We start from the raw sequence: 17,782 nt of genomic DNA on the forward strand, positions 1-17,782 counted from the left end.
AATTATCTGGTATGTTCTCAAGGTTATTGTAGAATAAAGGAAAAATTGGAGGAGACCAATAAAAACTCACCCTAGGCTACAGAATCTTGGGTGCTTCCCTTTTGCAAGGAGTACTACTGACCTCAGGTCTGAGATAATTCTCCTCTTCTCGCCTCAATATCTCTACGGGTTCCTTGGACAGCCAGGTGATGGATTAATGGGCTGTCAAGTTCTCCTTTAATAACTAGAAGCACAGATGGATTGATTGTCACATTAGTGGCAAGTCCCTGAGAGGAAAGAATTTGAATTAGAAGCTCTGGGCAATTGCAGCCAAGCTTAAATACCTTACATTCTCAATATGGTATTTTTTCATTTGTTTAGTTGCTTAGATACCAAAAGTAGGAAATAATTATATGAGGTTATTGCATAAAGTTTTACCTTGAAGCCTTAGCTTCCTAATAAGTGTATGATGTCAGAATTTTAAAGATAGTGAAGCTAACAAAATCAGCTGTAGAATCCTTTTGTATTAGGAATAAACATACTAATAATCACTTATATCACCAGAGACCACACAGCATGGCAGGCTTTTCTGATTACTTTATGGTTTTAACTTCATTAAGAGCAGGCTCTGATTGAGCATATTTTCAATGTTTTAAAAATGAACACCAGAAATTTTATAAAAAAGAGCTTCTGAAACTAAAATAATCTTAAGTAGTTGGCTAGGTATTTTTAATTCTCTTAAAATATAAAATATAATATATAAAACCACTATGAATATTCATTATCACTACACAGATGACCACTACTGAACATTAATTTGTGGGCTGACAAAGTCATTGTAACAATCCCTTATGCAGAATATAATTCCCCAACCCCATGGAGTGGTGTTCATGAAATAAATCAATGCTATTACAATCAAAATGAATTCTAACTGAAGGGCTGATTTGATAATAGAAAAGGTAATGCCATAGCAAATTTCATTCGGTCACAATGGATGTTTAAAAAAAAAGGATAGAAAAAATAAAGCTTCCATTGTATCTTAGGTTTTCCATTACAAATTCCATCATGTGAATACAGGCATAACCCCATTTTAGTGAATCTAATGAAATCTTATCTGTCAAAAGAAAACAAATGGAATTATATTTGAAATGCCCTTTCCTCCTACTCTGCAGCTAGTCCTATCGTCCTAAAGATGTTTAGAGTCATTTTAATCATGTCCAAAGTCATCTATAACCATCTATAAGATTAACTATAGAGTATTTTAGATAAATTGTGAATTGCCATTTCTGTATAAAGCAAGTCACAAAACTAGGTGACTAATAATTGTAACTGCGAAGTGGTTTATAGAAGGTCCAGCATAGTCATTCTAACCTTAGAACCCTAGCCTATTTTTCTAAAGCACAGAGCTAACTAGAAGTTAGGTGTCAAAAATCTCCCCAAATATTTTATTAAAATTAAGAGATTTTCTGAGTATAGTATCACTTTTTGTCTTGATGACCTTAGCAATAAAAATAATTTTAGATCCTCATCTTATTGGGACCTCAGATCTGAGATAATTCTCCTCCTCTCCCCTCAACATCTCTACCGCTTCCTTGGACAGACAAGTGATTGATTAACGGGCTGTCAGTTTCTCCTTTAATAAAACTATTTTGTAGTTTTTATATATTTTAATGTATCATTTAATATATTCCCAAATTATATACCATCAGACAGGTTTATATCAGGAAAATTAATATGATAATATCATTTAATCTATATTACTACTCTCTCCTCTAAAATAAGCATTCATCTCATTTTAGAGCTAGGAGTTAGTGATCTTTCTATGGCTAGACATAAGAGATGACTTGGATTTACTTTCTATGATGTTTCTCACTCTCACAGATCAGGCATATTTTTTTGTCCCATAGTCATTCAGAGAGATTATACAGTGACATGAAACATTTGTTTCTGGAATCTGTAAAGGATAAAGATTACTCATTAGAAAACTTTTCACAGTAGATAGGACTCTGTTGTGTCCATTTCCTCTAAGTTTTGAAGCTACTTGCAAAGGTAGAAAATTTGCTTTTGTTTTGTCATCTTAAAATATAAAATAGACTATGAAATAATATATGTATGTATCATTTGTTTATAATACAAATCATACTACATTATTATGTTATTAACTCTTGTTTAAAATAGAATAAAGAGTAAATATAATTCCTAAACCCTAGAATACATTTTTATACTAATTAGGCTCATGATATAATAAAAAGCATCTAACTTTAATTGATTCTTTAAAGCACACTATATGTGGTATTTAATTATTTCAAAGCATGTTTTAAAATGTTAGACTGTGCTCAATGTTAAGTCTTTTTTTATCAGTAGGTAACAACTTATTTGACATTGAATATTTTGAATTACTGGAAAACCTCCAAGTCTGCAATCTGTTCTTCCTTAAAAAGGAAGTAAAGAACAAAATAAAGCAACTTTAAATGTCATTTAATTAATAAAATTTAGCTTTTATAGAATCCTGATCTTAATTGGATTGCTGGCATTGCTGAACTCTGATTAAATGCAGTTGGATCAATGTTAATATGCTTAACTATAGGGATCACATCAGAGAGGTACTTGTGGTTGGATGAATTATGCCTCTTGCTTTTTCTGGAGTAATTTCTTTCTCCTATATCATTGGATAATGTTTAAAATTTGTTATTCTTTAAATGACAGCAGATTCCAAACTTGGAAGATTATATAACTGGAAACCATCATAGCCAATCACTCCCTTATGATAAACAACCAACCAAGAAAGACAGTTTATAGACTCTTAGTTATGATTATGCTTGCCAGTTTGGTTTTCTTTCTTTTATTCTTTTTCTATATCTGAAGGAAAGAACTATTGATGTAAGCACTCAGTATTGTAACATGACAGGCTTGCTTTGAAGCAGAAAAAATGCCAGAGCCCACAGACTTGTCTGATGATGGTTAGGAGAAAATAAGCTTACCTTCTCTTGAAAGAAGAAAAGGTTAGCTCAGAAATGCATTAATTCTTTTTGTTCACTTCAAACAAGACAGCAGCAAAAAGACATTTCCAAAATAACGTGCATGGACACTTTGACCTGTTTTTATCCTCATTAGTGATGCTATTTTGTAGTTTTTATATATTTTAATATACCATTCAATATATCCCCAAATTATGTACCATCAAGCAGATTTATATTAGGACACTTATTATGATAATATTATTTAATCTATAGTACTACTTTCTCCTCTAAAATAAGCATTCATCTCATTTTAGAGCTAGGATTTAGTGATCTTTCTATGGCTAGACAACTAATAAGAGATGAGATGGGCTTACTTGCTATGATATTTCTCACTCTCACAGTTCAGGCATATTTTTTTTTTTTGTCCCATAGTCAGAGAGATCATACAGTGACATGAAGCAAACACTAAGTATCTTTCAATTTTACCAAATTTATGTTTAAGTAATATTGTAAAACATAAATATTTATTCCTTTTATAGACCAGACTAAGGAAGAGTACGACCAAGCATCTTATTCTTGATAGGTATGTGTATGTATAATTCTGTGGTCAGTTTTGTATTTATAATATTGCTATTAATATTATAATATAATAATTACTATATATAAAAATTAATATAATAACTACCAATATACATGTGTAACTGCCCTGGTGGCTCAGATGGTAAAGTGTCTGCCTACAATGCAGGAGACCCAGGTTCAATCCCTGGGTTGGGAAGATCCTCTGGGGAAGGAAATGGCAACCCACTCCAGTACTCTTGCCTGGAAAATCCCATGGACAGAGAAGTGTGGTAGGCTACAGTCCATGGGGTCACAAAGAGTCAGACACGACTGAATGACTTCACTTTCTCTCCAGAGCTGGAATTACATTTTCCTATGTACAATTTTAAGAGTAAAGCATTAGAATCAGAGAAAATGACCTATATCATATAACACCTGATTGACTTGTGCTGTGGCCCCAATGCTTTTTCTGTTATTTTGGAGGATGAGGAGTGTACCATATTCCTGGCACCCGAATCAGCATCTGACACATAGAAGGGCCATAGTAAACTTCTAGTGAATGAAGGAAAAAACTTTGAAAAAATAAAAACTTGATTTTTAAAGTTAAAATTTAGAACTCAGGCTCTTTTTCAGATGAAAGCATGCTTTTTAAAGTTATTTTTTATTGCATAACACATCTATTTCTCACTCTACTCCCAGGCCATCAGGAGGCAGTGTGTATGACAGGATTTTAGCTGTCACCTCCTTTGAACTTTGGCCTTCCATTGTGGCTCAGCTGGTAAAGAATCCAGCTGCAGTGCGAGAGACTTGGGTTCAATCAGTATTCTGGCCTGGAGAATTCCATGGACTGTATAGTCCATGGGATTGTAAAGAGTCAGACACGACTGAGCAATTTTCACTTCACTTCCTTTGAACTGAGGCCAGACTAGACTTACCCTCTGGCACTGAACAGTACAAGTGACTATCTTTACTTATTAAACACAAGGCATTATCTTACCCTTTTATTTATAAACAAACAAACAAAAAAACAATTACCAGTCAGTTGTTAGTCAGAGGCCTCTCCAGCTGGGAGGAAATTAGCCATTACTTCAGTTAAACCTTGGAAGGAAATGGCAGTCCACTCCAGTACTATTGCCTGGTAAATCCATGGACAGAGGAGCCTGGTAGGCTATAGTCCATGGGGTCGCAAAGAGTTGAACTGAGCAACTTCACTTCACTTCAGTTAAACCAGTTTACTGAAGTAAACTGCTAAGTAAGGATTACTTAGCACAGGACATTTCCAAAGACATTTCCTTACTTAGCACAGGACTCCAAAGGTGTGTTTTCCTCTAAGGCAAGAACTCGGCAATGATCTTTCGCCTATAGCTAACAGGAACCAACCAAATGTGGTTTGTTGTCGCATCTTTTTTCTTGCCAGAGGCTACGGATTAGTGAACTCATTACGGACTCAAATGTGAGCACCATTAAGCATTGAGACCCTCAAGAAAATAACGTTTTGTGTGTTCTGTCTTACTCAGTTTTTCTGTTTCTGCAAACACAATCAAAATTCCCTTAGTGAGGACTATAACTCAGTCACCCTCTTATATATCTGGGACTAGCACAGCAAATAAATATTTATGAGTAAATGTCATCATGTGACCTTTCTTAGGAGAAGCAATGGAACCCAAATCCAAAACATGATCCAAATCCAGTTTGAGCTCAGTTTTCATGAGAAAGTTGGTATCTGTATCTGTTCTTAAATGAATACTCAACCTCTTCCATCTGAAAAGTGAAGTCATTGCTATTTTTCTAAATATCTCAGATACTAAAGAAAACCAATCACAATAATAACAAAAAACCTTAAAAGAAAAAAAAAAATCAGTTCAAATTTGCTTTAAACCAAACCCAGTGCTTTAGAATGTGTGTACTTTATCACCTTACCTCTGATTTTCTTGAGCCAGTGTTCAAACTACCGCACAATTGCACTCATATCACATACCAGCAAGGAAATGCTCAAAACCCTTCCATCTAGCCTTCAACAGTACATGAACTGAGAACTTCCAGATGCACAAGCTGGATTTAGAAAAGGCAGAGGAACCAGAGATCCAGTTGCCAACATCTGCTGGATCATAGAAAAAGCAAGCGAATTTCAGAAAAACATCTTCTGCGTGACTACACTAAAGCCTTTAACTGTGTGGATCACAACAAACTGTGGAAAACTCTTAAAGATGTGGGGATACTAGACCACCTTGTGGTGGTTTAGTCGCTAAGTTGTGTCCGACTCCTGTGACCCCATGGACTGTAGCTCTCTAGGTTCCTCTGTCTATGGGATTCTCCAGGCAAGAATACTGAAGAATTTCTTTCTCCAGGGGATCTTCCCAACCCAGGAATTGAACCCAGGTCTCCTGCATTGCAGGGAGATTGTTTACTGACTGAGCTACAAGGGAAGCTGCAGCTAGACTGACTTATCTGCCTCCTAAGAAACCTGTATGCAGGTCAAGAAGCAGCAGTTAGAACTGGACATGGAACAACACACTGGTTTCAAATTGGGAACATTGTCATACTGCTTATTTAACTTATATGCAGAGTACATCATATGAAATTCTGGACTAAATGAAGCACAAACTGGAATCAAGACTGCCAGGAGAAATAACCTCAGATGTGTAGATGACATCACCCTCTTGGCAGAAAGTGAAGAGGAACTCAAAAACCTCTTGATGAAGGTAAAAGAGGAGAGTGAAAAAGCTAGCTTCAAACTCATCTTTCAAAAAACAAAGATTATGGCATCTGGTTGCATTGCTTCACAGCAGGTAGAGAAAAAATGGAAACAGTAAAAGACTTTATTTTCTTGGGCTCCAAAATCACTGCAGATGGTGACTGCAGCCATGAAATCAAAAGATGTTTGCTTCTTGGAAGAAAGACTATGACCAACCTAGACAGCATATTAAAAAGCAGAGACACCACATCGCTGACAAAGATCAGTCCAGTCAAAGCTATGGTCTTTCCAGCAGTCATGTATGGATATGACAGTTCGACCATAAAGAATGCTGAGCACTGAAGAATGAATGCTTTTGAGCTGTGGTGTTGAAGAAGACTCTTAAGAGTCCCTTGGACTGCAAGGAGATCAAACCAGTCCATCCTAAAGGAGATCAACCCTCAATATTCATTGGAAGGACTGATGCTGAAGCTGAAGCTCCAATACTTTGGCCAGCTGACGTGAAGAGCTGACTCATTAAAGACCCTGATGCTGGGGAAGATTGAGGGCAGGAGGAAAAGAGGGCAACAGAGGATGAGATGGTTGAATGACATCATTTATTCAATGGACGTGAGTTTGAGCAAACTCCAGGAGATAGTGAAAGACAAAGAAGCCCAGTGTGCTGCAGTCCATGGGGTTGCAGAGAATTGGACATAACTGAACAACTGAACAACAACATGTGTTTTAGGAAAAAACTCCAATGAAAGAGATCTTGCTGAAAGTCAGAAGACACATGTCTAAAGACTAACTTCTACTGTCACCATCCCTGAGATTCCACTTCCCCATCTCTTTGGTTCCCGACCGGCTGTGGACGGTTCCTATTAGGATAAAAGAATATAAGAAATATAAGATGTATTGTATACTCTACAAGGTAGAGAATTGCTGTCTTTGGCACTGTGCAATGGAATGGCTAGTGACCTCTAAGTCAGAACTGGATGACTCTGGAGAAGAAGACTCAATGATTGTACCATTCATCTGTCATCTCTTAAATAAAGGCATGCATTTAGAAATTCATTTCAATCATAGTACTCTCTGATTCTAGAGGAGCTAGGATTTTCAAACTTAAAATCAAAGAGCCCTAAGCCTAATTCATTCCATGAAACCCTGAAATCATTTTAATCACCCACCTTAGTATCTCTCCCTCAAACCCTAAAGAGTTACAGAGCAATTTTGGAATTTTTGTCTGATTTTATAGCCATTCTTGGGGGGAAAAAAAACTTGCTGATGTAAAAGGACTGTTGAATGGCCCATTTATTCTTCATTCTTTACCTTTATTTCATCTGAATAGTGTCTGTACAGTGGGAGTTACTTTCCTGAACTTAAAAGTGCTATGCTCAGGCATAGCCTCTTAGACTAAAACCTAGAGTTAAAATATTCTTAAGATTAAGGATCAAAACAAGTAAGATTTATTTTTTTAAAAAACCAACAGGGGTAAATTGATAGTCTTTTGAAATTATTAAAGATAATTAGATAAGAAAAAATATATTGCTGGAAGAAATTGTGAAGGTGGTAAGTGCCTTTCAGAGAAGAGGAAGTAAGTTGTTTAATATGACTGGTCTCTAATAAGGCTGGTCTGCTGCGATTGTATTCCAGCTTTGTAACACTTAATTTGTACTATCACAAGGCTGATTAACTGTAATCAGAAATTTGATGTTTGCCAAGTATTATATGTCCCTTTCCCTAGTGTATTTTATTTAACAGATTCAATATGCATTGGGCCACTGTTTACACATTTAAGATGAAACAAAATTTTAACATATCCAATATAGCAAGTATTTTCCATGCTACATTTATCTAAAGCACTCAGTGATTTTGATGCATCTCAGTTTTTTATTTTCTTTGAATTTATACAGTATGTTGGTCAAAGTTTCTATATAGAGTTATTTTTAACCAAATTGTCTATTCTTTTCTTTAAAAATGGCTTTATGAAAACATAATTACATATCTTACAATTCAAATATTTTAATTCTACAATTTACTGGGTTTTAGTGTATTCACAGAATTGTGCAACCATTATGACAATTTTAGAACATTTCCATTATCCCATAAAGAAACACAATACAGATCAGAAGTCACTCCCGACACCCCAGCCACCCCTGCAGCCTTAGACAACCACTAATGTACTTTATGCCTCTGTTGATTAGCCTATTCTAAACACAGAAATGGAATCATATGACTGTGGTCTTTTGTGACTGGCTTCTTTCATACTGTTTTCAAGGTTCATCATGGTATAGCATTATTAGTACTGCATTTATTTTACCTGATGAATAGTATTCTTGCCTGGGAAATCCAATGGATAGAAGAGCCTGGTGGACTACAGTCCATGGGGTTGCAAGAGTCAGACATGACTTAGCAACTAAGCCATCACCACCACTATTCCATTATATGGTTCAGTTCAGTTCAGTTGCTCAGTTGTGTCTTTCTCTTTGCCACCCCATGAACCACAGCACTCCAGGCCTCCCTGTCCATCACCAACTCCCGGAGTCTACACAAACCCATGTCCACTGAGTCAGTGATGCCATTCAAGCATCTCATCCTCTGTCATCCCCTTCTCCTCCCACCCTCAATCTTTCTCAGCATCAGGGTCTTTTCAAATGAGTCAGCTCTTTGGACCAGGTGGCCAAAGTATTGGCTTCCGCTTCAACATCAGTCCTTCCAATGAACACCCAGGACTGATTTCCTTTAGGATGAACTGGCTGGATCTCCTTGCAGCCCAAGGAACTCTCAAGAGTCTTCTCCAACACCACAGTTCAAAAGCATCAATTCTTCAGTGTTCAGCTTTCTTTATAGTCCAATTCTCACATCCATATGTGACTACTGGAAAAATCATAGCCTTGACTAGACATACCTTTTGTTGGCAAAGTAATATCTCTGCTTTTGGTTGGTCATAACTTTTCTTCCAAGGAGTAAGCGTCTTTTAATTTCATGGCTGCAATCACCATATGCAGTGATTTTGGAGCACCAAAAAATAAAGTCTGCCACTGTTTCCACTGTTTCCTCATCTATTTGCCATGAAGTGATGAGACTGGATGCCATGATCTTAGTTTTCTGAATGTTAAGCTTTAAGCCAACTTTTTCACTCTCCTCTTTCACTTTCATCAAGAGACTTTTTAGTTCTTCCTCACTTTCTGCCATAAGGGTGGTGTCATCTGCATATCTGAGGTTATTGATATCTTTCCGGGCAATCTTGATTCCAGCTTGTGCTTCTTCCAGCCCAGCGTTTCTCATGATGTACTCTGCATAGAAGTTAAATAAACAGGGTGACAATATACAGCCTTGACATCATCCTTTTCCTATTTGGAACCAGTCTGTTGTTCCATGTCCAGTTCTAACTGTTGCTTCCTAACCTGCATATAGGTTTCTCAAGAGGCAGGTCAGGTGGTCTGGTATTCCCATCTCTTTCAGAATTTTCCACAGTTTATTGTGATCCACACAGTCAATACCACATTTATTTACCTGTTCAAGAGTTGACGAATGTTTGAGTTGTTTCAAGTTTTGGCCTATTATGAATAATACTGCCATTTTAGAACTAATCTCTTCTCTTTACATTAAAATTGAGTCAATCAACCTGGATTATGTAAACTTGAGTCACTCTCCTAGTGACTTCCTTACCAGCAATATTTAAAAGGCTCCTTTAAATCTAGGTTTGAGGAATCAGATTGAAATGCTGTGTGATTCCTGCACTGTATAATAATCATTGTCCCTTAGGGGCATTTTAGTGGTTGAAGTTCAGAAGACGCTGTGTTTCTACTCACAAAATGAAGATTTACCTTCCATGAGTATCTTTATAGTTGATATAAATATGGGGCTTTGGGGAGAATTTGATGCTCTTTATGAAAACAGAAAAAAAATTTCCCAAACAGTAGTGAAAGCTTACCACCATATATAGTGGACCATAATTTATTTTATTTTATTATTATTTTACTTTACAATATTGTGTTGGTTTTGCCATACATCAATATGAATCCGCCACAGGTGTACACATGTTCCCAATCCTGAACCCCCCTCCCACCTCCCTCCCCATACCATCCCTCTGGGTCATCCCAGTACACCTACCCCGAGCATCCTGTATCCTGGCTGTATTGATGAACCACATAAAATGTGGACACATTGCAGGCTAACGAAAGCAGGAGGGAGAATATTCTTTTTGTGGTATCATCAAAATATACTACATACATCACGCTAGAGCTGAGTTTGCTTTTCCCTTCCAAAATAATGCTGCTCTACTCCCTTTTCAATTGTTCATCTCACTGGCATCTCTAAGTCTTTTCACAAACTAGATTTTATGTTAGAATGACCTTCCTCTATTCATCTCTCTTTTTCATCCCTCTAAAAAATCTTCAAATTCATATTTTCAGGAAATTTTGCTCAAATAACTAAAAGAACAATTGGTAACTTACCTAACTGCCTATTTCTTACCACACTAAACTCATCAACCCTTTACTTGTACTTCATATATTTTATGAAATATCTGCAGACTCTCAGTCTGTACCATGAAAAACAATCCTGTTCCATTTTCCATATAGTTACCAAATCACATGTTTGAAACTATAGATCATAAATTATAAATGTTAGAGTCATCAACTCATTTTCTGTTAAATGTTTTAAAATATATATAATTTAGGTGTAATCAGAGAAAAGGGAACATTCATTAATAATACTGAAAGAAAAATGAAATCTTGTTCAGTTGCACAAAACATATGTACATAAACATATATACATACAGAATTTTACAAGTATATAAAGAAAAAATCCACTTCAAATCTAATAGGGCATGGTGATGCCATTTAAAATAGAAGAAAATTAAATTCTGATGCTACTCCTTTCTATTGACAGAGACAGATATAATTGAACAGGTAAAAAAAACCCCATATATCTCTGAAAGATTTTTTGATTTTTAATGGATATGGTCTAGGCAGCAGTTCCCAACCTTTTTGGCACTAGGGACCAGTTTTGTGGAAAACATTTTTCCACAGACTGGAGTGGAGGGATTGTTTGGAGATGATCCAAACACATTGTATTTACTGAGCATTTTATTTCTATTATTATTACATCAACTCCACCTCAGGCCATCAGTCATTAGATCTGGAGGTTGGGCAACCTATAGTGTGTTTCTTGTTCAGTTGCTGTCATGTCTGACTCTAAGTAATGTTACAACTCCATGAACTGTAGCACACCAGGCTTCCCTGTCCTTCACTATCTCCTGGAGTTTTCTCAAACTCCTGTCCATTGAGTCAGTGATGCCATCCAACCATCTCATCCTCTGTTGCCCTCTTCTCCTCTGCCCTCAACCTTTCCCAGCATTAAGGCCTTTTCCAGAGAGTTGGCTCTTCCAGTGAGTCTAGAGTAAGTAATTAAAAAAAATTAATCAGAGGCTAATGTTTATTAGAACATGTAGAGTAGGCTTGGAACTGAGTAGAAAGTAGAGAACTAAACTGCTTCTACATTGAAGTGAAGAAATCCTGAGTTTCCAGAGGCAGGGAGAAGGAACATAGGAAGACTCAACAGATAATTTTAGAAGTAAAATCAGCTTGACTTTGGGATGATGGGAGCCTCTTGGATTCTCACTTGCACTACTGGATGAAAAGTGACACCATTCATGAAAAAGGAAACATGAAAGTAGAATTCAGTTTAGGACAAAAATCACATGTTAAATCCTGGAGCTGAGAGAAATCTGTGCTGACTAAGTTTGCATAAGGAATACCTCAATGCCTGCTCAGTGGGAATTATGGATTGGAATAAAATAGAAGATGATCTTGGATTAATCCTTGAGGAATTCCATATTTAATAACTTGGCAAGAGGTGAATATTTAAAGAAAATGAAGTAAACACTTCACTCACTAATAAGAATAAAATTTATTCTTAAAGCACTAACTGAATTGGCTGCTTTGTCAACCAGATTCTGGAAAGGAGAGGATGCCTGGTTCTCAAGGAGACTAAGGAAAGCTTGTGGTTGTAGGTTGCAACTCAGGAAAGCATTTCTTTCCATGAAAGAGCAGCCACCCTGCAGGTCCTTATGTTATTCATATCCCTTTTGGACAAATTTTGCTTGCCCACAACACAGTGAATTCTTCAAGGATGCCTTTTTCCCATTATTGCCTGTTGTTACTGTAGGCTCTCTCTAAACCACATACTCTGATTTAATATTGCAATGAACTTTTCTTTGAATGCATATTCTCATGGCACAATTTAAGGAGATGGGTTGGACTTGGAGTAACAGGCATGCTGAGAGAGCAACATAAATGGATATGATCCATGCTGCAAGAGGATTTCTTAATGGAAGAGTCTAGGCAGAAATCAGTGGTATCACTGATGGAGTCTCACTGAGCATTTCAATACCAAGGATACTGGGATAGGTGCATTTCAGGACAACATTCTTGGACATAGAGAGCTGACATCATAATTTAATTATGAAATAGTCACACATAGATCAATGAAGTCATAGTACTTCATTAAACAGATATGCCTTAGAGAAGAAAGGACACTCTTTGAGAAAAAGATATCTCCTTGATAATAGACAGTGGATTCTTCATATCAAAAGAGTCACTCTGTTAATGGTCAGCTCCTTCCTATGGGTACCTTCGGTTCAGTTCAATTCAATTGCTCAGTTGTGTCTGACTCTTTATGACCCAATGGACTGCAGCATGCTAGGCTTCCCTGTCCATCACCAACTCCTGGAGCTTATGCAAACTCATGTCCATTGAGTCGGTGATGCCATCCAACCATCTCATTCTCTGTCGCCACATTCAATCTTTCCCAGCATCAAGGTTTTTCCAATGAGTCAGTTCTTCACATCAGGTGGCCAAAGTATTGGAGTTTCAGCTCTAGCATCAGTCTTTCCAATGAGTATTCAGGACTGATTTCCCTTAGGATGGACTGGTTTGATCACCTTGCAGACCAAGGGACTGTCAAGAGTCTTTTCAAAAGCATCAATTCTTTGGCATTCAGGTTATGTTTTTCCATACATGACCACTAGAAAAACCATAGCCTTGGCTAGACGGACCTTTGTTGGCAAAGTAATGTCTCTGCTTTTTAATATGCTGTCTATGTTTTCCATAGCTTTTCTTCCAAGGAGCAAATGTCTTAATTTCATGGCTGCAGTCACCATCTGCAGTCATTTGGAGCCCGAGAAGATAAAGTCTGTCACTGTTTCCATTCTTTTCCCATCTATTTGCCATGAAGTGATGGGACCATTTGCCTGATCTTAGTTTTCTGAATGTTGAGTTTTAAGCCAGCTTTTTCACTCTCCTCTTTCACCTTCATCACGAGGCTCTTTAATTCTTCTTCACTTTCTGCCATAAGGGTGGTGTCATCTGAATATCTGAGGTTATTGATATTTTCCCAGCAATCTTGATTTCAGCTTGTGCTCCATCCAGCCTGACATTTCACATGATGTAGTCTGCATTTAATTTAAATAAGCAGGGTGACAATATACAGCCTTGACATACTCCTTTCTCAATTTGGAACCAGTCTGTTGTTCCATGTCTAGTTCTAACTGTTGCTTCTTGAACTACATACATACTTCTCAAGAGGCAGGTCAGGTGATCTGATATTCCCATCTCTTTCAGAATTTTCAACAGTTTATTGTGATCCACACAGTCAAAGGCTTTGGCATAGTCAATAAAGCAGAAATAGATGTTTTTCTGGAACTCTCTTGCTTTTTCGATGATCCAGCGGATGTTGGTGATTTGATCTCTGGTTTCCCTGCCTTATTTAAAACCAGCTTGAACATCTGAAAGTTCACAGATCACATACTGTTGAAGCCTGGCTTGGAGAATTTTGAGGATTACTTTGCTAGCATGTAAGATGAGTGCAATTGTACGGTAGTTTGAGCATTCTTTGGCATTGCCTTTCTTTGGGATTGGAATGAAATCTGACCTTTCCCAGTCCTGTGGCCACTGCTGAGTTTTCCAAATTTGCTGGCATATTGAGTGCAGCACTTTCACAGCATCGTCTTTTAGGACTTGAAATAGCTCAACTGGAATTCCATCACCTCCACTAGCTTTGTTCATAGTGATGCTTCCTAAGGCCCATTTGACTTCGCATTCTAGGATGTCTGACTCTAGGTGAGTGATCACACCATTGTTGTTATCTGGGTCGTGAAGCTTTTTTTTTTTTTTTTGTATAGTTCTTCTGTGTATTCTTGCCATGTCTTCTTCATATCTTCTGCTCTTGTGATGTCCATACCATTTTTGTTCTTTATTGTGCCCATTTTAGCATGAAATATTTCCTTGGTATCTCTAATTTTCTTGAAGAGAACTCTAGTCTTTCCCATTCAATTATTTTCCTCTATTTCTTTGCACTGATCACTGAGGAAAGCTTTCTTATCTCTCCTTGCTTTTCTTTGGAACTCTGCATTCAAATGAGTATATCTTTCCTTTTCTTCTTTGGCTTTAGCTTCCTTTCTTTTCTCAGCTATTTGTAAGGCCTCCTCAGACAACCATTTGGCTTTTGTGCATTTCTTTTTCTTGGGGATGGTCTTGATCACTGCTTCCTGTACAATGTCATGAACTCCATCCATAGTTCTTCAGGCACTCTATCAGATCTAATCCCTTGAATCCGTGTGTCACTTCCACTGTACCTTATCTTACATTTTAAACTACATTATAGGACAGAGATATCACAGACAGAAGGTGACTGTTCTCTTCTTTTCATCAAGGTAGTCATGTTTCCCAGCTAAGATCTGTGTGAAGAAGAGAGGAGATGGCAGAGACCTAAGATAAACAGGCAGTTACAGCTACCATTACCTAAGCTGCCCATTCTTCAAAAGACTGATGTCAGCCTGTGAAAATTTGGGTAATAAGAAGAATTTTGAAAGAACTGTGCCCAAATGGCATACATGCTGGACCAGTGAAGTGCTAAACAGGAAAGTCAGTGGAGAGGAAGTAGGTGGGCATCACCTTTTCTCCTCTCTCAGGCCATGCATGGGAAACTGTGAGAGTATGAGGCTACTCAAAGAACACTAACCTATCAGTCATCTGTTTTGTCTTCTCTGTCCTGTTTACCAACCCTGCCCTCAACACTCACACAAAACATCTTGGTCTGCATAGAGCTGCAAAGTAAATCCTTAGCAACCCCGGCTCCTAGGTAGGCTCTAAGCCTCAGAGAGCTAAATCCAAGAAATAGCCACTTTACTGGCTTAATGAATATACAGAACTCACCGTACCTCAGTTTTTTGCACTCTATGGAGCCAACTGAGTAATTTTTTTGTAAAACATCTTCTAGGATATTCATCTATCTAGTACACAGAATACAAATTGGAGTTGTCATGGTGCGTTCAAAAAATATAGCTATCATATATGTATATGCTATCATGTATTTATCAATTATCTATCTATCATCATCATCTATCTATCTATCAATAGATATATCTAGACTTCTTTCTTCCAATGTTAATGAAATTCTTAGAAGGTTCATCTGCAAAACAAAGGCAGCCAGCAATATTTTTCCTTCAGGAGCAAAAGACCTGAGCAATAACTGTCAGCTCAAGAATAATCATCCATTTATACTTTCAGAGATAATAAGAAACGAGTAATAGGCAATTGCAGGGAAGGGTTTACCAGAAGGAGCAAATACTCTTTTCTCTCTCTCTCTCTCTCTTAATGTGCTGCACACAACCGGAAGTGGAGGTAGGCAGTGAGCAGCTGGAGTGTGGTACTTACCCTGAAACCTTCTTGGCATTCACAGCAATTTCATCATCTTTAAATATGAGATGTTAACATTATTGTTATTAGCACTGTGACTGAAAGACATAATGGTCACAGTATGAAATCAAGAGTGAGAGCCTGCAGAGAAGGGGGATGTGCGGTGCTCATTTCCTGGTAACCTCTAGATAAATGGGAACACTCCACCCCCAGGCTTGCCACCCTGCTCCCCCATCCCACTCCCCTAAAATAAGAGAATCTGACTACATCTCTGAACACTGTGTTTGTATAATAAGATACTTACACGTTGTCCCTGTTAAATCAGGGGAAAAAGCTTTCTTTTATATAAGTTGTCTTTGGCAAGCTCATCATTCCACAGACCAGTGTAAATTATCCTCTGAAATAGCTGCAGAAAGTCACAGTGATAAACAGACTGGGGCACTTGTGTCTCTGCGAAATAGAAATTGTTACTGCTGGGTGAATATTCTGTATTCTTTTCATATCATTCACCCATCAAGTGCAGCACAGATATCTTTGTCAAGTCAAATAAAAATAAAATTTCATATTCGATTGCGTTTACCACATTATACTGAATAGTGATTGACCTTCTTAGTCCAGGTGCTCTTTTCCCAGATTCCCTCTGCCTCTTTTCAGAATGTCTGACTGCTAGGCACTTCACATTTCTACAGATGCTCAATCCCGATTTTAGGTCATCCTATCCCTTGTGGCACAGATGGTAAAGAATCTGGCTGCAATCCAGGAGACTCAGGTTCAGTCCCTGGGTCAAGAAGATCCCTTGGAGAAGGAAATGACGATCCACTCTAGTATTCTTGCCTAGAGAATTCCGTAGACAGAGTACAGCAGGCTACAATCTATGGGGTCTCAAAGAGTCAGACATGGCTGTGTGACTACACTTTCATACTTGTTTATGCTCATGCTACTTCATTAACTTCTTTTAGTATTTTCAGATAAATACTCAGAACAAAAATTTATGTCTGCATGTGATTCTATTCTCATGTTGCTTTAAAAAAAAAAAAAAAAAGAAAGAAAGAAAAGTGTTCCCAGATTCTGTGGCTAAACAAATAAAAGTTATTGAGATACGAGTCTGAATCTGTGAGTCAGCCTACGCAAACTCAGAAAATGTCTTGGTCACCGAGTTCTGTCTTCTAGACTTCTGCTTATGCACATGGTTTCAGTAGCCACTGAGATACTGAGGGGCTTCTTGTGAAACAATGCCTCTCTCTAGAGGCTCTCCAAGGAGAACAGAGCGAGCTAGTCCTGTCTGAAAAAAAAAAAAGACTACTCCTTTCAAGCTGGTAATTTACATAAAGCTATTCACAAGAACCCACAACTGATAGCATTTATACATTTTATTCTCCTTTTAAAATGAAAGTACCCAATCTTATTTTGTCCTAAAGCACATGTCTGGGTTTCCCAAGGACAGCCTCAGTTTATGCCTGTTGTCCCAACAACTCATCTAATTTAACATTTGTTCCAAAATGTTAAATGTGAATATTCTGTTGTTAATAGTTGCATTAAGGGAATTCCCTGTCGGTGTGGTTATGGCTCTGTGCTTCTACTTCAGCGGACATGGGTTCAATTCCTGGTTGGGGAAATAAGATCCAGCATAAAGGCTAACCTTTCTCTTTTTATTGACCTGTCTAGATAGATCTAAATTAGGATTTTACTTTAAAAAACAAAATGCAATGGATGCACAGATAAAATAAAATACCCATATATAGGACTGGGATGGGATAGCTACTTTCTAGTCTCCTTTACTGGTAAAGAAATAATCTAGTTTGTGCCTGGGGGCCACTGGCTGTAACAGACAGCTTTGCTATCCCTAGGGCAGCAATCTGCAAGAGGCCTGGTCTCCAGGATGCCATTCTTCTGCCAAAGTAAAACGT

This window comes from Oryx dammah, unplaced genomic scaffold (assembly GCF_014754425.2).
Source record: "Oryx dammah isolate SB20612 unplaced genomic scaffold, SCBI_Odam_1.1 HiC_scaffold_11, whole genome shotgun sequence".
Classification (NCBI taxonomy): Eukaryota; Metazoa; Chordata; class Mammalia; order Artiodactyla; family Bovidae; genus Oryx; species Oryx dammah.